At 41.9% G+C, this 26216-nt stretch overlaps 1 protein-coding gene across 1 annotated transcript in view; it reads left to right on the top strand.

Moving 5' to 3' along the window:
• chrm3b (cholinergic receptor, muscarinic 3b) overlaps window positions 1-26216 on the top strand; it is a 746602-nt gene that overhangs the window by 335245 nt on the left and 385141 nt on the right. The window contains exon 3 of the mRNA XM_087991240.1: window positions 5669-5721. The gene's annotated coding sequence lies outside the window, so the exon portion shown is untranslated. The remainder of the gene's footprint in view (window positions 1-5668; window positions 5722-26216) is intronic.

Genomic DNA, 26216 nt, shown 5'->3' on the forward strand with positions numbered 1-26216 from the left:
TGAGGAAGCAATCACAGCTTGCATTGCTGTGGTACAGTGGTAATGTCCCTATCGTTGGGCTAGAAGATCTGAGTTCAAGTCCTACCTGTTGTGGAAATTTATCATTACATTCATAATGGATCGGTGAAGTACATTTCATCCCACTCTGACTGAATCAAAAGGCTGGATTAGTGGTGCTGGAAGAGCACAGCCGTTCAGGCAGCATCCAAGGAGCTTCGAAATCGACGTTTCGGGCAAAAGCCCTTCATCAGGAATAAAGGCAGTGAGCCTGGAGCGTGAAGAGATAAGCTAGAGGAGGGTGGGGGTGGGGAGAAAGTAGCATAGAGTACAATGGCTGAGTGGGGGAGGGGATGAAGGTGATAGGTCAGGGAGGAGAGGGTGGAGTGGATAGGTAGAAAAGGAGATAGGCAGGTAGGACAAGTCCGAAAGCAAATGTGGCTGTGGTAGCGAGTTTGTTTCACAACATGGTTGAAGAGCTTCAGGGTAGAGGAAATGACCTGGGAGTTGCAGTGGGAGAGGGACTCCCTGAGATTCTTGTAGAGAGAGGAGGAAAACTTCTTCAAGGCAGGCATCCTTGCAAGAGGATTACCATGTCGTGAAATAAACTCACTACCACAGCCACATTTGCTTCCGGACTTGTCCTACCTGCCTATCTCCTTTTCCACCTATCCACTCCACCCTCTCCTCCCTGACCTATCACCTTCATCCCCTCTCCCACTCACCCATTGTACTCTATGCTACTTTCTCCCCACCCCCACCCTCCTCTAGCTTATCTCTCCACGCTCCAGGCTCACTGCCTTTATTCCTGATGAAGGGCTTTTGCCCGAAAAGTCGATTTTGAAGCTCCTTGGATGCTGCCTGAATTGCTGTGCTCTTCCAGCACCACTAATCCAGAATCTGGTTTCCAGCATCTGCAGTCATTGTTTTACCTCGTTGATTTTAATCCTACTGCGAATCCTCTTGCAAGGATGCCTGCCTTGAAGAAGTTTTCCTCCTCTCTCCACAAGAATCTCAGGGAGTCCCTCTCCCACTGCAACTCCCAAGTCATTTCCTCTGCCCTGAAGCTCTTCAACCATGTCGTGAAACAAATTCGCTACCACAGCCACATTTGCTTCCGGACTTGTCCTACCTGCCTATCTCCTTTTCCACCTATCCACTCCACCCTCTCCTCCCTGACCTATCACCTTCATCCCCTCTCCCACTCAGCCATTGTACTCTATGCTACTTTCTCCCCACCCCCACCCTCCTCTAGCTTATCTCTCCACGCTCCAGGCTCACTGCCTTTATTCCTGATGAAGGGCTTTTGCCCGAAACGTCGATTTCGAAGCTCCTTGGATGCTGCCTGAACTGCTGTGCTCTTCCAGCACCACTAATCCAGAATCTGGTTTCCAGCATCTGCAGTCATTGTTTTTACCTCCTTGAATCCAAAGGCTTCCTCACAGAGAAATGGAGAAAATGTGGAGGAGCAGTGCCCTTCACAGTTCCTGATGCCTAGTTTTAGAGACAGACTGGCAGAGGCCATCGTTAGATCGAATGTGCAATAAATAGTCCATGATGTGGGAGAAAATTGCAATGAAAAAGGCAAGCTCATCTTTGAAGGAAAGCACACTACTTTCTGAGCATGTGAGAGAGCTCCATTCTCTGAGTTAGAAGGTTCTGAATTCATGAATCTCTTTGTGGTTACATACATAAACGAGACTGGCATTAAGTTGAATTGATAGAATATTGTGCTGTCAATAATTACCATTATTTGTATGGGATTCCAATCAGTAAATTCTAATGGTTGAGATGGATGGTAAAGGACTGATGACAATTTTGAATAGGTCCTTCTCCTGACCGATGTTCCTCACTCAGACCCTTCTGAGTGGGCTTTTATTCGTCATTGATTTTGTTGCTGTTGTTTCTTTGTGAATAATGACTACTTAACATAGCACCAGTCATTACATTTACAAGTGGTGATTCTTACGTGAAGTACCTTGAACTATTTTTGAATGGTGAAAATGCATGATATAAACATAACTCTCAATTATTTCCTGTATTTTTATGCTTGACTGTATTTCAAGATGCAGCTAAAGTATTTTTACTTGATTGCTTCCAATGTGCAGTGAGGATGCAGACATGTAAAACTCAGAGCTTATATTTTATATCTTCCAACTTAAAACTAAGTGAGCGAAGTGTTAGAATTGCAGCCTCTCACTAAATGAAGAGGTATCCACACTTCAACTCCAGCCAATGTGAACCTTCCCTCCACCTGTTATTAATACACTGAGGGTGTAGAGTCATGCAGCTACCTATATTGTAAATGAGCATTCTCTGCTTCCTGAGTGATTTGCTGCTCTTAATGTTCCTAAATAGGGTTAATTTAATCTTCAACAATAACCAGTTTCTTCCATTCTAATCAAGCGGGAAATCATTTTGATTGGTGTTAATACCAAACCATTCACATTTAGTATTGAATTTGTTATATTAGTTGATCTAGGTGCGATTGTCGTCGGCTTCTACCCCTTCCACAGCAGCAACACATCTCTCACCAAAGTCAGAAAGAAGGTTGTGTGTGATACTCCCTGCCTTCCTGACCACTCAGCTGTGTGGAGGAAATCAATCTCCTAGTCTTCCTCCAATATCTCCCCTCTTGTAGGTCACTTCCAGGGAATGTCATTTTCTTGGTTCCACCCTAACCCATATAATTAACCAAACATCTCCATCCCTTTCCTGTTCACCAGAGCTATCTCCATGAAGGATCTGTTTTTGTCTCCTCCTCCTCCTCTCTTTCACCCGCGTATTACCTTTGGTGACCTGATGCACCATTTTGTGATTAGCCTTTGCAGTTATACTGCCAACAGCCAACTCAAATTCTTCACAATCTCTATCAGATAGCTTATCCACTTCTGGATGAATCTGAACTTTTTTCAAGCTAAATCCTGTGAGAACAAGGCCATTATTTTTTGCACTTCCATAACCTTTACAGCCCTACAACAAAATTCTGAACTCACATCATCTGTCCTTGTCTACAGTCCCAAGCTATATCAGAGTGTTCACCTAGACCCTGAGTCCACATTGATCCTGGTCATTAGTTGCCTCCAATCTTAAACTCTCAAGTTTAATTCTCTCTGTGCTCTGATTCTCTCCCTATCCTTGTAGTTTCTGACTCCAACTCTGGAAGATCTATTTCACTAATACCCTAAAGTTGTCTATCATTCCTCACTTTATGGAATGTCCTCCCTAAATTTCAATCTAACCCTTATCACTTCCTTACATTATTTTCTTTCAAAACACTCTTGGAAGGACCCCTTTATTTCAAGTTTTTGTTCACCTATCTTATTTCCACAAGCCCCCATAACTCATCCATTTTTTTCCCTCAGTACCGGCCTTTATTACATCCATGAAGCAGATTAATATTGAATAAAGACCTAAGTAATTGCAACTTTATTATTATTATTATTATTAGACAGTTTGTAAAACTTCAATATATAACAGGACTTTGTATTTGTCACAATTGTAGGCAATTCAGCATCAAGTTGTTCACAGCTCAGTGAGGAGTGCAATGTCCTTACCTCTGAGCCAGGAGGCCTGGGTTTAAGTCCCACCTACTCTGGAGGTGTGTCCTAACATCTCTGAGCAGGTTGATTAGAAAATAACTTAGAAGCCCAGTAACCATGCCCAGAATACGTACATGGATGTTTTCAATATTGTGCACAGCTGAAAGGAAAGGCAACTTAGTGTGTCCAGCATGAACTGTTGTCCTAACTTCAAATTAAAAAGCTTGATGTAAACTTCACCAAAATCCTTAAATGGTTAGAAATGTGGCACTTAACCTGCTCAAAGCGACTATAATTGTTCTAACAAAGTGACATTTACAAACAATGAAATAAAAACCAAAAGAACGGCGGATGCTGGAAATCACAAACAGAAACAGAAATTGCTGGAAAAGTTCAGCAGGTCTGGTAGCATCTATGGAGAGAAATCAGAGTTAATGTTTCAGGTCTAGTAACCCTTCCTCAGAATGGGTCAGAACAATTCTGAGGAAGGATCAATGGATCCGAAACATTAACTCAGATTTCTCTTCACAGATGCTGCCAGACCTGCTGAACTTTTCTGGCAACTTCTGTTTATGTTTACAAACAATGAAGCACGAGGAGTGATGTAACAGTTAAGAATATTAAGCCCTACCTGTTCAAGCTTACCAAGCATGTTATTATGCTTCCGGCAATATGAGACAAACTGGACATGAAGGATAAATTCATTCATTGATGAGTGTTTCTTTTCCTTGTTAAAAACAGAAGCCTCAAAATCATTTGGCTTCAGTGATCAACAAAAGCATTAGGCATTACTCGAAGCTAGTGGTTTTAATATTCCTTCTTTGGGTTACATGAGGTCAGTAACTGTGAAACCTGTTTACAGAAGGTGATGGAATAGGGATTTTACAGCCACATTTGAGTTTGAGTATGGAATGCAAAAATGAATTATAAGGCAAGATGGAAATGATTACTGTTAAGGTTTAACTAGGGCCAGCTTTACCAGTGCTTTTTGTGTTTGTACATTGGTGCCAAGCTACTGCGGCACATTAAGAGTTGACTGTGTGCTCTGCTGTAAGTGTTTATTTGTTTAAAAAGAAGTTGCTGCATAGTTCATGGTCCTTCTGTGTCCTTAGCACAAAGCTTGCCATTGGAAATAGAAGCACATCACAGATTGGTGCAGTCAATGTCCTAGTGCCACAAAGAAGCAAAGACCAGGCTTTGACCTCGAGCTAACTGTGCTGGAGTCAGCTTGAGAGTCAGCAGTGGCATTACCCAAGGTTGGACTGTTTCACTATATCCTAGCTCTGGCATCTCTCAGCGTTATGAGTGCATGATGCACAAAATAAGTAAAGCAGAGGCAGAAACCCTCATTTTATTTTTTTTCAAAAAAGACACTTGAATATGTGATTGAGTTTCAGTAATCTACAGAATGATTGGCCAAGAGCTGGAAAATGGGATTAGATGGAATCACTCTCATTTTTGATCAGCACAGCGATGAGGTACTGAATGATCTCCTCTGTGATGTTTTGTTCATCCATGTGCATTAATTTTCAAATGTTGCCACAATGATTTGAACCTTCACACAAAAGCCTGAAATCTGATTGACATCTAAGTCACCGCATTCCACCCTAATTTGAGTGATCACTTACAAAAATAACATAAATTTGATGTAGTCATTTGTCTCTTGAAGTTTGAGGCTTTCATTTGCTGATTAATGACAAAGCTTTGGTGAGGTTTTTAAGAGGTTTTTCAATCATTTCACCTTCTCTTGTGGATCCTTTTTACCGTGACAGAATGTCTGTGATTATGTCTACAAGAACTCAAGATAAGCCAACTTCTCCCATTGAGGCAGCTCAGATGATGTGAGCAAGCATGCTCATTGCATGAAGGCTTTGAAAATAGTCCATGTCTCAGCAAATGAAAGTTACTTAGCAATATCCATAGCAACACAAAATAAATCAGGGAAGTCTACTGTTTTTCTCGTGGTTCTGACATTACTCATTGGTCTTGCTTAAACTGTCCAGGTTATGGCATCACAGAGTCATTATGTTGCAGTAAGACATGTGACAATCAGCTTACTCAGGCTGAGCGTTAAATATGATGCAGAATAATTCCTTTGTGTGATCTGTAATGTATTATTTTTCTTCTAGGTCCAGCTAAATAGATGCATTTGGAAAATTTCAGCTTGAAAACCTCAATACAGGTCAGTGCCAATCAAAGGTTAAGAAATGGAGTTTTCTGATAGTGGAAGGAGATTTTGAATGCATTGTCGTTGATTGAGATATTCTTGTTCCTTCATAAAGTATATGGACATACAATTTTAAAACAGTGGAATTCACAGAGCAAACTCAGACCAAATGGACACAATTCAGTCAGCTATCAATCCCATTTTTAGTCACAAAATGTTTTAAAAGGAAGATTTTCTTTTCATGAGAAGATTTGTAGTTCAGGTTGATGATAAGTATGTAAGTTAGCTCGCTGAGCTAGAAGATTTGTTTTCAGATGTTTCGTCACCATACAAGGTAACCTCATCAGTGAGAATCTCTGGTGAAGTGCTGGTGGTATGTCCCACCTCTCTATTTGTAGGTCTTGGTTTCTTAAGGTGGGTGATGTCATTTCTGGTTCTTTTTGTCCAGAGAAGGTAGAAGTGAAAAGAAGCACATTAGACAGCTAGTGTTTTTGTTGGTAATGTGCAGCTCTTTAAATGGCACTCATATGTATAAGGTAAAAACAATGACTGCAGATGCTGGAAACCAGATTCTGGATTAGTGGTGCTGGAAGAGCACAGCAATTCAGGCAGCATCCGAGGACAGGCAAAATCGACGTTTCGGGCAAAAGCCCTTCATCAGGAATAAAGGCAGAGAGCCTGAAGCATGGAGAGATAAGCTATAGGAGGGTGGGGGTGGGGAGTCTTCCCACCCTACCTCTTGCAAAAATGCCATCCCGTATTCCCAATTCGTCCGCCTCCGCCGTATCTGCTCCCAGGAGGAGCGGTTCCACCATAGAACACACCAGATGGCCTCCTTCTTTAGAGACAGCAATTTCCCTTCCCACGTGGTTAAAGATGCCCTCCAACGCATCTCATCCACATCCCGCACCTCTGCCCTCAGACCCAACCCCTCCAACCGCAACAAGGACAGAACGGCCCTGGTGCTCACCTTCCACCCTACCAACCTTCGCATAAACCAAATCATCCGCCGACATTTCCGCTACCTCCAAACAGACCCCACCACCAGGGATATATTTCCCTCCCCACCCCTCTCCGCCTTCCGCAAAGACCGTTCCCTCCGTGACTACCTGGTCAGGTCCACACCCCCCTACGACCCACCCTCCCATCCTGGCACTTTCCCCTGCCACCGCAGGAACTGTAAAACCTGTGCCCACACCTCCTCCCTCACCTCCATCCAAGGCCCTAAAGGAGCCTTCCACATCCATCAAAGTTTTACCTGCACATCCACTAATATCATTTATTGTATCCATTGCTCCCGATGCGGTCTCCTTTACATTGGGGAGACTGGGCGCCTCCTAGCAGAGCGCTTTAGGGAATATCTCAGAGACACCCGCATCAATCAACCAAATCGCCCAGTGGCTCAACATTTCAACTCCCCCTCCCACTCTGCCGAGGATATGGAGGTGCTGGGCCTCCTCCACCGCCGCTCCCTCACCACCAGACGCCTGGAGGAAGAACGCCTCATCTTCCGCCTCGGAACACTTCAACCCCAGGGCATCAATGTGGATTTCAACAGTTTCCTCATTTCCCCTTCCCCCACCTCATCCTAGTTTCTAACTTCCAGTAACTCGACCTGTCCGGACTTGTCCGACCTGCCCAGCTCCTTTTCCACCTATCCACTCCACCCTCTCTTCTCTGACCTATCACCTTCATCTCCTTCCCCACCTACCTATTGTACTCTATGCTACTCTCTCCCCACCCCCACCCTCCTCTAGCTTATCTCTCCATGCTTCAGGCTCTCTGCCTTTATTCCTGATGAAGGGCTTTTGCCCGAAACGTCGATTTTGCCTGTCCTCGGATGCTGCCTGAATTGCTGTGCTCTTCCAGCACCACTAATCCAGAAACTCATATGTATAACCCACACCACAGACTCTAATTATGCAACACTGAACAGAATTTCAAATTGATCAACTTATCAGTGTTTCAGAACCATATTTTTCATAACCGTCGCTGGTTGCATACCTGTCCCATTCTCTTGACCTTTTACTCCCAACTGAGAGAATTTTATCTACATTTAAAGCAATGATCAAGAAGGGGGTATTTTTAACCTGTAGGTTTATTTTGAAATTCCCATTTCAAACTCGTCTTCCTCATTTTTTAAAACCTCCTGAGCCATATCCATTGCCAAAGTAATGTTTAACTGTGTTTAAGTATCAAATAAATAACTTAAATGCAACAGCATATTACATCGGATTATTTGTCACTTAAGACAAAATTAGTTTGCAACAGCCATGTACTGAAAAAAGGAACACAAAGTTGAACAGAAGATTCATCTGTGGATACCTCTTGTGGCTGGTGCCAATAGATTATAAATAGGCAGCTTGCTCTAACCCGTGAGGATTATTGAAAGGTATGGGATGGGTTAGGGAGGATGTGTGGTGTGAGATTTTGGATAACAACCGTAAGTGCATTCTTTGATTGAAAGATTATTGTAGGGAGAATTTTGGGAAAATTCTCTGATTTGTACTCAGTGCAAAAGGAAGAAGACAGAAATATGTAGTAGCCTGTCTATGACATGTAGGTTCATCAGAACAAATATACACAAGTTATTTTCTCACCATCCACTCTCAAAATTCCATCCTTACTGAGAGCTCATGGTGGTAGTATGGAGCTACTCTTGACATTAACCTGATAGTTTTGCAGAACTGCGTGGCCTTCAACAACAAACAGTTCTGGCAATGTATGTGCATTTGGTATGAATACAATGGCTTTCTGTACTTAAACTATGTCGCTTAATCAAGTATAACAACTAGCTTATGTTGTCTCCCTCATCCTGTGGACATCACTAAGGAGAAGGTGTTGGGGAAGCTGAAAGGTTTAAAGGTGGATAAATCATCCAAACCAGATAGACTACATCCCAGGGTTCTTAAGGAGATATCTGAAGAGATTGTAGAGTCATTGGTGGTGATCTCTCAGGAATCAATGGAGTCAGATAGAGTCACAGAGGACTGGAAAATGATGTTTTAGATGAGAGGTTGGCAGAAATTGGAAACTATAGACTGGTTAGCCTGACCTCAGTCATTGGTAAGACTTTAGCATTCATTATTAATGATGAGATTGCGAAGTACTTGCAAGAGCAGGTCAGATAATGGAAAGCCAATGTACATGATCTATTTAGGTTTCCAGAATGCCTTTGACAAGGTGCTGCACAGGAAGCTATTGATTAAGATAAGAGCTCAGGGTGTTAGGGGCAAACTACTGGCATGGTTAAATGATTGGCTGACTGGCAGAAGGCAGAGAGTGTGGTTAAAGGGCTCTTTTTCAGGATGGCAGCTGGTGATTAGTAGAGTTCCACAGGAGACAATGGTAGGACTTTAACTACTCACATTATATATTAACAAACTGGATGAAGGAACTGAGGGTATTGTTGCTAAGTTTGTAGATGACACAAAGATAGATGGAGAGACAGGTAGTGTTGAGGAAGCAGAACTGGAATACAATGTTGGAAAGTGTAAGGTTATTCATTTTGGTAGGAGGAATAGAGGCATAGGTCATTTTCTAAATGGGGAAAGGCTCAGAAATCCGAGGGGACTCGGTAATCCTAATTCAGGATTCTTTTAAGTTAACATGCAGGCTGAGTTGGCACAGTTAGGAAGACAAATGTAATGTTAGCATTCATTTCAAGATGGCTAGAATGCAGGAGCAGAAATGTACTGCTGAGACTGTCAGGCTCTAGTCAGACTGCATTTAGAATATTATGAACAGTTTTGGGCCCCATGTCTAAAAAAGGATTTGCTGGCGATGGGGATGGCCAGGAGGAGGTATACAAGAATGATCCCAGGGATGAAGGGTTTGTAATATAAAAAATGGTTGAGGACTCTGAGTCTGTACTTGATGGAGTTTAAAAAGATGAGGAGGGATCTGATTGAAACTTGTAGAGTATTGAGATGCCTGGATAGAGTGGACATAGATAAAATGTTTCCACTAGTAGGAGAGACTAGGACACAACAGCACAGCCTCAGTTTCAAGGAACATTCCTTTAGAACTGAGATGAGAAGGAATTTCTTCAGTCAGAGAGGGGTTAATCTCGGCGAAGGTAATGGTGGCTAAGTTTTCGAGCATATTTAAGACAGAGATAGATAGGTCCTGAAAAGGTGTCAGCAGACCCAAAGCATTAACTCTGATTTCACCCCACTGATGCTGCCAGACTTGCTGAGCTTTACCAGCAATTTCTGATTTTGCTTCTGATTTCCAGTCTCCGCGGTTTTTGGGGTTTTTTTAAGAGATAGCGAGATCGACAATGGTGATGATTCCGACTTCCTTTTGAATAACTCTTCATTTGCAGTGATGAAATTTTTCATTGGTTTTTCAACTCACAAACCTAAATGAGACAGGTTTAGAGACAGAGAGAGCAAAGACTGTTGCCCTGTTCTTTCTGGTTATGTTCAAAACTAATATGGTTTTGTGACAAACAGTATATATAATTACTTTTGAAAGTTGAATTTTAAAATAGAGGCAAAGAGATTTTAATCAGTTCCATGAATATGTTTCTTTCGAAAGCTCAGAAAGTAATTCTGGAACAATGACCTAACAACATAATTGCGAAGGAAACATGCGACTACAATCACGTGCCTGACAGAACTCTTGCTGCTTAATGAATAAAATGTTTATACTGTTGAGTTTATGACAGACAACACAAACAAAATATATCCATTAGTTCTCTTGACCATAGCAGATGAATCATTGTGAAGTTCGGAAGAAACAAGAGTAAAGGTCAGCTCAGGGGAATCAGTATTTTCTAATCTTTGGAACTTCCAAACCAAGGGAGCTTGAATGGAGTCTTCAAGTTGTTAGAACTGAGAAAGTTTAGGCGCCTCGAATGACATAAAGTTTATCCTTCAAACCTGGAAAGAAATCAGAAAATTGTCCCTTAGGAAAGAAACTGGAAGCAATCAGTTAAGCACACATTTAAAGACTTGACTTAGAAGTATTATTTCTTTAGTCTTGGGTCTCTTTAACAGTTGTTGGGTAACAGGTTGAAACTTCGTTTTGCTTTTTTGTTAAGATCTTTCTAAACTGGCTCCCGTTTGTATATCAGTTCGTTTATTTCCTTCTTCTTTTCTGTAATAAATGTATGTTCAGTTTTTAAAGAAAACCAGCATCTTCACGTGGATATGGTTCAGTAATTAATGACTGTATTAACCAACTAAAACAACACAGTCTCTCAAGCCAAGTTTCATTCTTGAATCTGACTTGTCCAGTAAGGCCATCACCAACGACACTCCAAATTTATGTTCATAAATTGGTCAGGCGACCTTTGCCTGAAAGTACTGCATACTCGGTGATTATAATCAAGTTAGAAAAATGAGCAGGAGTGCGGGAAAAAGGCAGTGAAATGGGACCTGCTGAGTTGCTCACCCAGGAAGGCAGCGTGAACACATCAGGGGGAATAGTCTTCTTTGTGCTGACAACATTCCTTGATTTATTCACATTTCATTGGCAAATGTTTTTGAAGCGACTTCCTAGCCAAATGGGAAGGAAAACTGTCTCAGGGAAAGCATCTTAAGGAAAAGTGACATTGATGCTTTCCTGATACTGTAGGAAACACTTTCTTAAAGGTTTAATAGGAAATGGTGGAAGCTAGTACAATGACAACATTTAAGAGGCATCTGGATGGGTATATGAGTAGGAAGGGTTTGGAGGGATATGGACCGGGTGCTGGCAGGTGGGACTAGATTGGGTTGGGATATCTGGTCGGCATGGACGGGTTGGACCAAAGGGTCTGTTTCCATGCTGTACATCACTATGACTCTATGAACTGATTCTTAAACACTTTATGAGGGACCTAGAGCAGCCCCTTTTGAGGGTCTCTGGTTGGATCACTCCCTGTCAATTATCTGAATGTAGCTGGAACACAGTATACATTGCACCTTCTAGTCGGCCAAAATAGCATTATTCCTATTGCTATCTCCAGCATACATTGATTAATAAGTCTCATTTCTGTTTCTACTTTGCACATGGACTACCCTTTTAATTGTCAGGTCAAACTGCCAGAAACCTGGGCAGTATCAGCTCGAAGATAGAAAGTGCAGTGCTCCTGTTTCATAATAATACTATTCTGTTGTTACCTAATGAATGGAGATGAAATTGTCCTCTACAGCTGGCTAATTTCACTGAACTGGTCACGTTCCATCTTCATAACATGAAATGAAGTGTTATAGAGGTGAAAACTAGGTTTCTGCTGCATGTCTGGTGAATGTATTGTAGGGGTTTAAGAAGCTAACCTGTTGTAGGGTAATCAGAAGATGGGGATATTCCTTTCTCCCCTTGGCCCTCCTAAAGCCATTCTAGTTCCTATCTCCTAATCCTGCCATTCATTCACAACACTCCTTACTTTCTCTGCTTGCAAATATTGTGCCTTTCCTAACCCTGAGCCTAATCCCTGGAATTCTCCTCCGACTTCATTGTACTCTGCTGCAAGCATGGCCCTGAATGCCCCTCAATAATCTCTGAAAGCTCTGCCTTGTCTTTATTTGGGTCATTACTTTACGATTTCTGCCTCTTGTGGGTCTGTCTTGGCCAGCATGCAGTAAATGAACTCTCTCAATCTTTCTTGCACATTAGCAGGGTTGTGTCAGCACTAGTGGTGGCTCTGCCTGTAGTTGATGCAGAGGGAACAGCTATGACTCTTGTATGAAAGCAGGCAAGACAAAGCATTACAAAGCCGCAACGCCAAACCTCATACAGCAGCAAGATTTATCACGCCTCCCGCTCGTATATAAGCTCATATTGAGGACCCAATTAAATACAGGAATCTATGTGGTGTTGAAAGGCTGAAATAACAAATCATAGTCAGCCCATGGAGCTGATCTTTCTGCTTACTTCTGTTACAAGAAAAACCTTACAAGAATTAAATTAATCAACCATCACTATATGACTATGCAGCAGAGGTGTAATATTAACTAAAATGAGAAGCAATGGAAATAGTATTTCTCAACAAAAAAGCTATTCCAACTCCATTTACCTGTACTATACCTTTGGAATGTGGGCAGCAGATGAATTTGCCGGGTGGCATGATAGTTCAGTGGTTAGCACTGCTGCCTCACAGCACCAGGGACCCGGGTTCGATTCCAGCCCTGGGCAACTGTCTGTGTGGAGTTTGCACATTCTGCCCGTGTCTGCGTGGATTTCCTCCGGGTGCTCTAGTTTCCTCCCACAATTCAAAGATGTGCTGGTCAGGTTTGTCCATAATGTTAGATGCGTTCGTCAGGGGAAAATCTAGGGTAGGGGAATGGATCTGGGTGAGTTACTCTTCAGAGGGTCGGTGTGGACTTGTTGGGCTGAAGGACCTGTTTCCATACTGTAGGGATTCTAATCTACATAAAGAAACCACAATGGTTGTAAAGGACATAAATGCAGTGGATTTCTCTGGGGTTTGGGGAAGGTTTAAAGGTTGTCATTTTGTTGGCATTCCTCCCTATTTAACTGCAGTCCGAAATTTTGCAAGATTTTGCATGAATCAGAGGAATGTCACTGTACTAGTTTATATTTCAGTACCACCACAAAGTTAATATCTGAACATGATTTCAAACAGGTCAGTGCATTTTCATACTGCAAGATAGAGATCCAGTCTCTCAGTAAACTCAGGGACTCCCCACATTGTCCCATGGATTGTGATGCCCACTGAATTCTCAACAATTTTGCTTCTGACTAACCCTGAAAGCTGTAATTTCGGAAGAGAGTATGTGATGGGAAGCTGAATCCACCCCTCCCCTTCAAAATTCTAATGAGCAGACAGATGCTGAGAGTCTAGAACCAGAGATCATAATGTCAGGAGAAAGGGTCAGCCATTTTGAACTGAGATGAGGAGAAATTTCTCCACTTTGAGGGATTGTGACTCTTTGAACTTCTGTCACCCAAAGGGCTTGTGGATGCACGATTGATAAGAAGATGCAGATGTTAGGTCAACAGGTTCTTGAACATGAAAGGAATCAAGAGGTTTGGGGAGATGATGATAAAATGGAATTGTGGTAGATCAGCCAGGAGCTGAATGATGAAGGATGCTTGGGGTGGTGGGGGGTGGGGGGGGGGGGGGGGGGGGTGGTGAGGGGAGCTGTATTGTCTAATCCGGCTTCTATTTCATGTGTTCTTCTGAGAAAACAGAAATTATATCAGAGCTGTAGAAAAGACAGGAGCTGCACTTTTGGCAGTGAAGCACAGAAACTGGGATTTCAAGGCCTTAGTGTTTGATTAAAAAGCCAAGCTTGAATAAAGCTCAGACCACATGAATAGAAATCAAAACAGTGTGAAAGATTGGGCACCTTGAATAAGTACAATACCACAGAACAAGCAAATACTTACACTTCGAGCCGCATAAGTCTTTTAAGATGTCCTTTCATTGATTTGCTTTATTGATATTCTAATCTACAGATTCTCGATCTAATTTACAGTATTTCTGTCTTGAGCTCTATACTCATCTATTTTAAGAGAGCAGACACATTAGGTCAATGCAAAGGAATAGCAGCAAGACTGCTCAGCAGCATTCGTCAATGTCAGCAATGTGTTTACAGGCAAAAAGGTTTTGTTCTGAGCTTCCACTGAGTATTTGACAACTTATGGAACACCACCCAGAGAGTTTGCATCCATGAACATCCATTATAGAGAAGGTGGAGGAACCAAAATGACTGGCAATTTTCAAAAAGGAAATGACATGTATACTTGACGGGGGAAAAAACAGTTGTAGGGCAACAAAATAAAATCAAGGAAGCCAGGCATATTGCCTAAGACCTTCAAATGGCATGACATGCTGAACAGTCTCAATCCATGCTGTAGAGTTTCTGACTTATTGGGGGTTTGTGATGTTTCTGACCTGTGGACCATCCACTCTGACCAAACTGCTTTTCAAATGAGATAATTTGGAAACAGTGTTGGTCTTGAGATCATTAAATGTCATGAACTGATGCAGGAAATGATAAAAAAAACTAATCGAGTGCTAGCCTTTGTATCCTAAGGAGCAGAATACAAGGAGATAGAAGCTGTGCTTCAGTGTAAAAAGCTCTGGTTTGAACACAGCTACAGGACTGTGAGTCATCTGAGCACTCCAACTTAGGAAGGATATACTGGCCTTGAAAGAGTGCAATGTAGGACTTCAAGGGGTTTCTCCTCCTTGTTCTTTCATGAAATACAGTCAGCACCACTAAGTCTAACATTTGTTGCATAGTCCTGATTCCCTTGAACAGATTGATTTGCTCAGAGGGCGATTAAGTCACCACTACATTATTGTGGATGTGGAAACTTATGTGCAGGCCAGACTGGGTGAGATGGGCAAAGTTCATTCTCTCAAGGAATTAAGGGCTACGGGGAGAATGCGGGTAAGTGGAGTTGAAATGCCCATCAGCCATGATTGAATGGCGGAGTGGACTCGATGGGCCGAATGGCCTTACTTCCGCTCAAAAAGAGAGAAGAGAAGGCTTTTAGTGAACGTGACTAAGGTCAGTCAGAGTGACAGCACCCACAACACAATACATCGCAGCACACCACAGCAGAGCAAACATAGAGGTTGACTGTGGCAGGAGCTATGGATAAATACGTGATGAGCTGGGCCTGGATTGATGTCAGTCAAATTGGGACTGGGGTCATTCAGAGTGGGACTATCGTCAGTCAGAGTCGGGGTGAGGACTGAGCAAGAGGTGTGGTCTAATTGAGTTCCGATACAACTGAATCAAGGCTTCACTCTCCTAGACCTAAATCCTCTTGTGATAAAGATGAACATTCCATTAGTCTTCCTGATAGCTTACTCCAGCTGAAAGTTAGTCATTAGCAAACTATTGACTCTGACACCTCAGTCCCTTTGTTCTCTCCAATTTACAGCCTCTCGAAATACTGTGCACATCTGAGCAAAGTGGATAACCTCACATTTTCCCACATTAAATTCCACCTGCCATCTTCTTGCCCACTCACTGAGCCTGTCCAAATCCTCTTCAGAGATTCCAAGATTAGGGACATATTTTTAAGGTGAGAGGAAAGAGATTTAAAAAAGACATGGGAACAAATCTTTTACACAGAAGGTGGTTCATGTGTGGAATGAACTTCCTGAGGAACTGATGGATGTGGGTACAGTGACAAGGTTTAAAAAACATTTGGATAAGTACATGAATAGGAAAGGTTTGGAGGGAAATGGGCCAGGAGCAGGCAGGTGGGACTAGTTTAGTGTGGGATTATGTTTGACATGGACTAGTTGGACGGAAGAGTCTGTTTGCATGCTGCATGACTCAGTGACTGTGGACATTTGGAGCAGGACTAAGGACTGTTTGAGTGGGACTGAGGTCAGTCAGAGTGGGACTGAGGACAACCGGAGGATCACAGTGTGACTGGAGTTGAATCCAGATTCAGAACTCCAGAGGTGATGTCATGACTCAAAGTGACATAGTCTTGGCTGCTCAGAAACCAGGTTTAGAAACTGCGAGTCATGTCAGGAGGGAGACAGAGTATAAAGTATTTACTCTTATCATTGTAGTTTGTTAGGAAGGGACAGTGAGAGTGAGAAATCTGGTTTTGGTGAGTAGTGGGTAAGGATGTAGAATTGGTTCATCGTGTGTTGGTTATAGTTGAGAAAGTTCACAATGGCAGGTGAATCCAGGCCTGTGGAATGCTCCTCCTGCAATATGTGGGCAATCAGGGATACTTCCAGTCTCCGTGGCAACTCCATTTGCAGGAAGTGTGTTCAGCTGCAGCTCCTGATATGCCACACGGACCACCTGGAGCTGAACTCACTATGGAGCAGCCATGAGGCTGGGAATGTTGTGGATAGCATGTTTAGCAAACTGGTCACAACACCAGGAAGGGTTACACAGCCAGAGGAGAGTTCAGTGACCACCAGAAAAAGGAGTAATTGTGGACAGACATTGCCTGTGGCCATTCCTATCTCAAATAGGAATATCATGTTGGGTATTGTTGGGAGGAATGGCCTCTCAGGGGGCAGCAGCAGCAGCAGATGAATGGCACCATGACTAGCACTGTTGTATAGCAGAGATGGTCAAAGTATAGACAAGCAGTGGTGAGAGGGGACTCTATAGTCAGGGGCACAGATAAGTATTTCACTGACCATGAGCAAGTCTCCAGGATGGTGTGATTACTCTCTCTGCCATGTGCTAATAAGGCCAGAAGTGGGGAGATAATGCAGATGAATGAGTGGCTAAAGAGCTAGTGTAGGAGGTAGGGTTTCTTTGAATCTTTGGGATCTATTCCAGGATAGATGAGACCTATACAAGGAGGGTTGCACCTAAACAGGAGGGACACCAATCTCCTCATAGGGAGCTTTGCAAGCGCCACTTGGAAGGGTTTATGGTTAGGTGGTGGCCTTAGCGGTGTTATCGCCAGACTATTAATCCAAAGACCCAGGCAACGTTTTGGGGATCTATACAGTCGGAAAGATGTGGAGGCTTTGCAGAAAGTGCAGAAGAGGTTTACCAGGATATTGCCAGGATTGCCGTGTATTAACTAGAAGGAGAGGATGGACAAACCTGAGTTGTTTTCGCTGGAGTGTCGGAGGCTGAGGAGCGGCCTGATAGAAGTGCATGAAATTATGAGGTGTTGATAGTCAGAGTCTTTTTCCCAGAGAGGAAATATTACATACTAAGAGGCATAGGTTTAAGGTGAGAGAGGGAAAGTTTAAAGAAAATGTACAAAGAAAGTTTTTTTTTATGCAGAAGGTAGTAGGTGTCTGGATCATCTGACCAGAGGAGGTGGTAGAAGCAGATATGTTGGCAAAGTTTAAGAGCCATTTAGACAAACACATGAAAAGTCAGGGAATAGAGGGATATGGACATGTACTGGCAGATGAAATTAGTTCAGAATAACATCATGGTCAGCACAGACCTGGTGGGCTGAAGGGTCTGTTCCTGTTCCTTGCTGCTGTATGTTCTATGTAATCAATGATAGAATCACCCACATTATATTCTAGAGTTACTGATTGAATTTAAATTCCACCTACTGTGTTGAGATTTGAACCCATGTCCTTCAAGCATTAATCTGTGCCCCTGAACTCTAGTCCATTAAATAGTATTGAAGCTCCACTCTGCAACCATTTCCCCACAGATAAATTAAACAAATCAATTCTGGACAATTGAAAAGGTTAAAGGAGATTTGGTTGAAATCTTCAAGACATTAAGGGGAACAGATAGATTACATTGAGAGAAACTATTTCCATTGGATGGGAGGTGGAAGACTAGGAGCATTGCTGAAATGTTAAAAACAAAACTTTCAGGAGTGAAATTGGAATAGACTTCTCAATGTAGAGGCTTCTAGGAGTTTGGAACCTTCTCCACAACGAGCTAGTTGTTAATATTGACAGTGAGATTGGTAGGCTTTTCTGAACCGAAGGGATCAAGGAGCAAAGGGAGGTTTATAGAGTTAGCTGATTATACAAGGTTTTATGATATGCAGGAACAGGCATGATGAGTTCTACTCTTGATTATCATTAACGAATCTGCTGCAGTTTTCATGGTCTTTTCATTCCATAAGTCATTAGATTTTATTGGATTCAATTTCACAATTTATCACAGCGGGATTTGAAATCCCACGGCAGCCCAGATTTTAATCCTGTGTGATTAATTGAATGAGTATATCTCTGAATTCTGATCAAAATGCTTCACCTGCTGCAGTTTCACCTTCTGTCCAGCATGTGGCACGGGAAATTTCATTTGTGTTTCAAATTTTCAATCTAGTGAAGATAATTTGTAGATATTACTGATTAATTCTTTATGGATCCATACATTTCTTAAATTTTATGCTCATTAGTGACCCATCATTCCATTGTGCAAGTTTGTCTTGTTTTCCTCCTCTTTAAGCCCCACTGATTTCCACTGGTAAGCCCCAGTTGCTAGTGGTTTCCATCTGTATTCGCTAAGGAGAGTTGGTAATCTTGTTTTGTTGGTTGTTGTTCTTTCAGTTCTCTAGACATTTGCCATTTCTGTTTTGCTTACATTTCCACATAGACACAGCTACTCCCCAATCTGGCTTTGTGCACTCCTTCACCCTACCACAGATAGACTGCAGCTCATTCATTTATTGTAAACCCAATTTTAATATCAACAAAAAAATGCTGATGCAAATCCAGCCTGGGGCATATTCAATTCAGAAGATTACAGGTTTTATAGTTACCTCTGCCAAACAGAAACTAATTAAAAACAGGCAGAACCCCTGTGAAGATTCTGTTGAAGGGAAAAAGAGAAACCATGGGTAATGTGCTCCAAGGAGAACAAATCTTTCAACTAACATAATATTACACATTGTTAGAAACAACTCCAAATTGTCTCTCTCCTCTCTGTTAATTGTTCCAAACAGTGACCATCTCAAACAAGAGAGAATCTAATTATCCCTTCTTGTGTTTCAATGTTATTACTCTTGCTGAACCCCCAGGTATGAACATGCTCAGTTATTACTGAACAGAAGTCATATAAAAACTGTGGCTATAAGAGCAGGTCAGAACCTGAGAATTCTTCAGTGAGTAATCCGCCTCCTGACCTCTCAATGCCTTTCCACCACCTACAAGGCACAAGTCTTGAGTGATGACTGTAGATGCTGGACATCATAGTCAAAGTGTGTGGTGCTGGAAAAGCACAGCAGATCAGGCAGCATCCAAGGAGAGTCGACGTTTTAGGCATAAGCCCTTCATCAGGAATGAGGCTTGTGGGCCAAGTGGGCTGAGAGATAAATGTGATGGAGGTGGCAAGGTAGCTGGGAAAGTGATAGGTAGATGAAGGCGGGGGTGAAAGTGATAAGTCGGAGAGGAGGGTGAAGTCGATAGTTGGGAAGGAAGATGGACAGTAGGAAAGTTCAAGAGAGCGGTGCCAAGTAGAAAGGTTGGAACAGCCCGAAACGGGGATTCTCCTGCCCCTCGGATGCTGCCTGACCGGCTGTGCTTTTCCAGCACCATACTCTTCGACACAAGTCTGGAGTGTGATGGAGTACTCTCTACCTGCCTTGAGTTCTGACAACACTCAAAAACTTTGACACCATTAGGTCAAGGAGGGTCACTTTACTGGCATCTCATTTAAAACATTCAACATTCGCTCCCCCCTTCATTGCTGCACAGTGACAGTAGTGTGTACCATCACAGACGCTCCTGCGGTAGCACCTTCCAAATGCATGAATCTACCATCGAGAAGGACAAGGGCAGCAGATACATGGGAACACTACCAGCTGCATGTTGCCCTCCATGTCACACACCATCCTGATTTGAGAATATATCACTGTCCTTCAGTGTTGCTGGGTCAGAATCTTGGCAATCCCTCCCTAACAGCACTGCACTTATACCGAATAACTGCAGCAGTTCAAGAAGGCAGCTGAGCACTATCGTTCCCAGGACAATTATGGATGAACGATAAATGCTGTCTAGTCAAAATTACTGACATCCACGAAGGAATAAAATTAATTGAGTATTTAATTATATTCGGGTGATGGGAATTAATCAGGGATACACTTGCACTCCTATTTATAAAGACAGATTGAAACTGTGGTTGTTGAGTGTGGAGATGCATGTTTACAAAGGCTCTGTAAATAATAGCTTACAAGTGCATGAAGATTAGACTCCAGTTCTATTTTCACTACCTGGCTATCTTCCTGCTTAATCTGAATACCGAGCGCTCCTCAATTGTAACATTATAAAATCTTATCTTTACCAGCATTTCCTAAAGCATCATATATATCTTCTGAATTTAGTCTTATGATTTTAAATGCAACTGTACAATGGCAATCGAACATTCACATCAAACAAGTGTCAAACAATTACCACCTCCTGCAAGTGAGAATCAACCATTTCCCCTCGACATTCAATTGCTGAATATCCCACTGTCAACATCCTGAAATTTAAATGAACAAGGCATATTAGTACTATAACTGCAAGACCAAATCAGAAGCTTGAAATTCTTCTGTGAGAAACTCATTTTCTGACTCCCAAAGCCTATCTACTGTCTACAGACCAGGAGAGTGATGGAATACTCTACATTTGCCTCCAGCACCTACAACATTCAAGATGCTCAGGACACAGCAGCTCACAGTTTATTAGCACACCAGCACAGTGGCAGCTGTGAGGGTCATTTATAAAATGCACAGCAGCAACTCATCAAAGACTCCTTCAATAGCACCTTCCAAATCCATGACAAAGGGCAGCAGATGCATGATGACACCACCACTCGCAATTCTCTTGCCAGTTACCCACTATTCTAACTTGAAATTACTGTCTTTCCTGCATTGATTCTCTGTCAAAATCCAAGAACTCACTTTCTCACAGCGCTGTAGGTGTGTGTACCCAATGTAATCTGAACTGCAGCAGTCAATCCTGGAATTCCCTCCCTCAGTGGGGGGACTGTGGCAGTTCAAGAAGGCAGCTCCACACCACCTTCAGTGATGCCCACATCCCACAACTGAATCAATGTTTTCAACGAATCAATCCTTCTTGGACATCAGTAATTTTAGCTAGGTTGCATTTATCGCTCATCCATAAAAGTTTTAAAGGTTTCTAAAATTTTTAAAAACCATCTTGATTGAAAGTTCAGATGTGCAATTATTGCTGGCCTTGCCAGTGACACTCATATTTCAAGGATGCATAAATAAAAGCCTGATTATCAGTTTCTGGACCCCTTCATGGTTTGGGGGTATGGATGGCTCATTCATAGATAATGCTCATAGATGAGTCATGGGTGTCCTCACTAACCTTGTTATCTAGGCTTGTGTTCAGTCACGTCACATGGCCGTAAATGGAAAAACTTGTCTGCTAATTATCCTATGCTTTTGGAAAGTATCCACTACCTTGATGCAATCCCTTTTTAGTACAAACCTTATTACAATTCTAAAGTATACAATGCATTTATTTATCATTGAGCAAGTAACATCTAACAACATTTGATCAGTACATGAAATCTCTCTGCCCTCTCAGAAAGAAAAAGCAGGATATTTCCTACAGGTCAAACATTGTCAACAACTTCTTTTATCATATTCTCCAAGTTCCTATTAGTTCCTTTTTACTTTGCACTTCCGTATGAAGCAAATCTCAAAGCCTTCTAGCTGTTTAAAGTTCTCAGGCCTGAATGACAGGAGGATTTGGAGCTGCTAGAGGTGCTAACCTTTACTAGAGTTTGGCAGTTTTAAAGAGATGAAACATTGCTTGTGATTCCCCAAACTGCAAAACCATCAAAATTATCTGTGATCATCGGTAAAATAACCTTGCCAACCAAAGTAGGTTTGCCTCTGATAAATCCTGTCTGATTGCAACCAAATTCAGTCACAACAGGAGGATCTGAAATACTTTCGGGGGCTTGTGTTTATGACAACAGATCAGAAGCTGGAATTGAATGCTGCATTATCAGAAGCTGAAAATGTCAGGTTTCACTTTTTTCCGATCTGACCCGTTGAGTTTCTCTGTGGTTATTTTCACCTTTTTTCCTTACTTACTGCCATAGCCATATTGTTGAATTGCCTTTAAAAACGCAGGGTGTGAGTAAAGTCACGTTTATTCCTCAGTTTAAGTTATCTTGAGGATAGGGTGATGGGTTTCCTTTCATCCTTAATAAGAATTGTTTTTTGTTAAAACAACTGAGAGACTTAGAGTATTGCGATTACTTTTACAGTACAGATTGCACCTTTGCCTTTCCCAAAGATGTTTTATATGCTACATGTTATTTTTTACCTTTTAAATAGAATAAGCTGTGTTCCTAGAATCTTGAGTTCCAGACTGCTTGCCAATGTGTTTGTTGAAAATAATATTTTAGTTGGTATCATCCTCACTCTTAAGTCAATGGTTTAAGTCCCATGCACCCTTGTTGTATTGAGGGAGTTCCTCATTGTTAAAGGTGCTGCCTTCTGTATGCGATCTTAAACGAAGGTTCATCTTCCCTCTCAGGAGAAAATTAAAGATAGAATAACATTTCTCCAAAATTGAGCCGGGGTGTAATCCTGAAGTTCATCCAGTAATCAGCAACATACAAAACGCACCATCTAGTCAATATTTTTGTAGAAATTGCTGTGCTCAAATTGAATGCTACCTTCTCTACAATTTCACAATGATAGGACATTTCAAAAGTGTTCATTGACTGAATAACTGTTCAGAATTCCCTGTGGATATGGAAGGTGCTGTGGAAATGTAAATCTTTCTTTCTATTGCATTGCAGAATTAGCACAATAGGAAGTAATGGAGCAAGGTAAAATTTGTTTTTAACATTACAATGCTATTCAGTCAAACGGACTGCAGATGCTGGAATCTAAGGTAGACAAGCAGAAGGCTGGAAGAACACAGTAAGCCAGGCAGCATCAGGATATGGAGAAGTTGAAGAATTCCTGAGGAAAGGTTACACTTGAAAAGTTGACTTCTCCACCTCCTGCTGCTGCCTGGCTTGCTGTGTTCTTCCAGCCTCCTGTTTGTTTATCGCAAATCTGGGATTAGCAAACTGGTGGCTGAAAGGAGGTTTGCATTACACACGCAGAAACAGAAAGACTTTGAATAGTTCTGATGTAAGGTAACCAATAAAATTTAACTGGAACTGTCTCACTTCACAGGCCTGCTAAGTATTTCAAGCATTTTCTTTACTTTTCTTACAGTTTGCAGTATTTTGCTATTATGTTACATTGGAGTAATCCCTAGTCTATGCTATTGATATAAGATCAAGAATAACTGCATATCAATCATGTATCAGGATAATTAATGGGGCTTTAGAAAAGCATGATAGATTCAAATTTCCTGATTTTGAGCTTTGATGTAAAATCAATCCTTATTTTCAGTTCCCATAACTGTTTTCCTATCCTTTTATATATTTGTTTGATCATTTTTTACAATTTCTTGATTGCTTTGTTCTCCCATTTATCTCAGCTTGGGTGGAGACAAAACACTTTGCTATTTAAAATAAATTATTCTTCCAGGTCAAAAGAGAAAAAAAAAACACTTTGAATCAAACTATCTTCATTTAAATTAAAATAACTAGTGCTGGAAAATTGATTTTTAGCAATAGTAATTTTAAAGCAGCAGATCCGGAATTCACCATAGCAACATGATTATTATATGCTTTTGGGCTGTCTCCACATCAATTCCAAACAAATGGTCAGCTCAAAACCCATTCAAATAGTCTTTTGAATTGACACGTTTATTTTAATTAATTACTACACAGTTAATTACAAAAAGATGACTGCCCATTAAAGGGAACTGCAACTTAATCAAATATAAAACAATGTCACAGCCATGATGTTGTATGTGGTACAACAGACAAGAAAATTGAATTAAATACAAGCAACGTAATGTTCAATTATTAATATTTGAAACAATGCAAAGACAAGATTCCTGCATCTATCTCTGCAGAACAATTAGTTTATAGTGACAGCAACTCATTGCACAAACACTGCAGCCTGACGTTTCAGGCAGCTCCCAATTACTTACGCACCAAAACGTTTCTGACCTTTTGTTGGCACAATGGTGCTTCAAGCTGCTCAATGCTGATATCTCTGTGACCAAATCCTCAACAATCCCACTGGCAGTCTTATTCGCTAATGAGAACATCATGTCTTGTAAATGAAATGCTTGACTTTTTGAAAGAATGTCACTTCTGCATGAGAAAAAAGTAATGAAAATAAAATGCGCTGCAAACTTTGAGCAAATTTTAGATCTGTGTTGATGTATTTGCAGATTTAGCTAACTGAAAGACTGGGCTCTAAGATATAGCATCAAAAGCAATGAGGCTCTATTGGCTACAGGAATACAACATAGTCGATTTCCCCTGGGAGTGCCCAGTTTCGAGTGCCAACCATTTCAATGTAAAAGCCTGCTACTTTGAAAGCTCCTGGCCATCCTGCTTTCGGGAGAAGTTCACAGCTGTGAAATATTCGAGACATAAGATCAGTCAGATCCTCTCAACCATAAATGGAATCATTACTATCTTTCTTGATGAATCAATGTTAGGTCTTTCATGTTATCGCGATGTCTCAAATCACTTTACAGCCAATTAAGTATTTTGGTTTACAGCAAATATCTAATTAGTGGACAGTAAAACCCTATAGTCAGCAAGGAGATAAATTACCAGATATTCCATTTTGGTTTCTGCTCTGAAGGCAGCTCACTGAACCTGAAATATTAACTCTGCTTACTCTCCACATATGCTGAAAATGTGTTGCTGGAGAAGCGCAGATTCTCCTGTTCCCTGGATGCTGCCTGACCTGCTGCGCTTCTCCAGCAACACATTTTCAGCTCTGATCTCCAGCATCTGCAGACCTCACTTTCTCCTCCACATATGCTGCCAGACCTACTGAGTTTTTCCAGCAATTTCTGATTTTGTTTTTGATCTCCAGCATCTGCAGTTTTTTGGTTTTCTTTATTCCATTTTGGTTGTTGGTTGAGAGATAAATTCAGACCTGAATATGAGGACAATTCCTCCAGGAATGCTGTTTGATCTTTTATGTCCACCTGAGCATACATAGCCTTGTATAACATTCCATCTGGAAAACAACACCTCCATCAACTGGACTCGTCTTTGAAGTATTATGTCAGGTCATGCGCTAAAGAACTTCAATAGGGCCAATCATCCTGTCTTTTCCTCAGATGGATGTAAAAGATTCATAGAATCCCTTTAGTGAGGAAGCAGGTCATTTGGCCCAACAACTCCACACCAAAGAACACCCCACCCAGATCCACCCCAACCCCGCTTTCCCATGGCAAATCCACCTAACCTGCACATCTTTGAACTGTGGGAGGAAACCCACACAGACACAGAGAGAATGTGTAGACTCCACACAGTTACCCAAAGGTGGAATCGAGCCCAGGTCCCTGACACTGTAAGGCAGCAGTGCTAACCATTGGAGCCACCATGCCACCCAGTAGAAGAGGAACCTCCCAACAATTTGCCAAAATTCTTGGCTCAACCAGTAGTACACAAAAGAAAAATTCTGATCCCTTTTTAAGTTGCTGTTGGAATTTCTCTGCCAAATGGCTGTCACATTCACATCCATTCACAAACAGGAACTCATCATCAGCAGCAGTTCAGTGAACGTGGAGTGCTTTGGTATCTGACAAGGATGTGAAAAATTGATATATAAATGCCAATTTTCTTTTATTTTACCGACATCTCTTGCCATTACCAAGCACATCCAGGTAAAGAATAATCTTTTTTTAGATTAGATTACTTACAGTGTGGAAACAGGCCCTTCGGCCCAACAAGTCCACACCAACCCTCCAAAGAGCAACCTACCCAGACCCATTCTCCTTCACCTAACACTACAGGTAATTTAGCATGGCCAATTCACCTATCCTGCGCATCTTTGGACTGTGGGAGGAAACCGGAGCACCCGGAGGAAACCCACGTGGACACGGGGAGAATGTGCAAACTCCACACAGACAGTTGCCCGAGACGGGCATTGAACCTGGGTCTCTGGCGCTGTGAGGCAGCAGTGCTAACCACTGTGCCACCATGCCGCCCCCTGTGCCACTGTGCCGCACTGCAGGAATTAACGGAAATGTCCTCAGTTGTTGCTCTGACGTCCGAACATCGTGT

This window comes from Chiloscyllium plagiosum, unplaced genomic scaffold (assembly GCF_037043375.1).
Source record: "Chiloscyllium plagiosum isolate Xiang-an unplaced genomic scaffold, Cpla_swu_hap1 HiC_scaffold_10, whole genome shotgun sequence".
Classification (NCBI taxonomy): Eukaryota; Metazoa; Chordata; class Chondrichthyes; order Orectolobiformes; family Hemiscylliidae; genus Chiloscyllium; species Chiloscyllium plagiosum.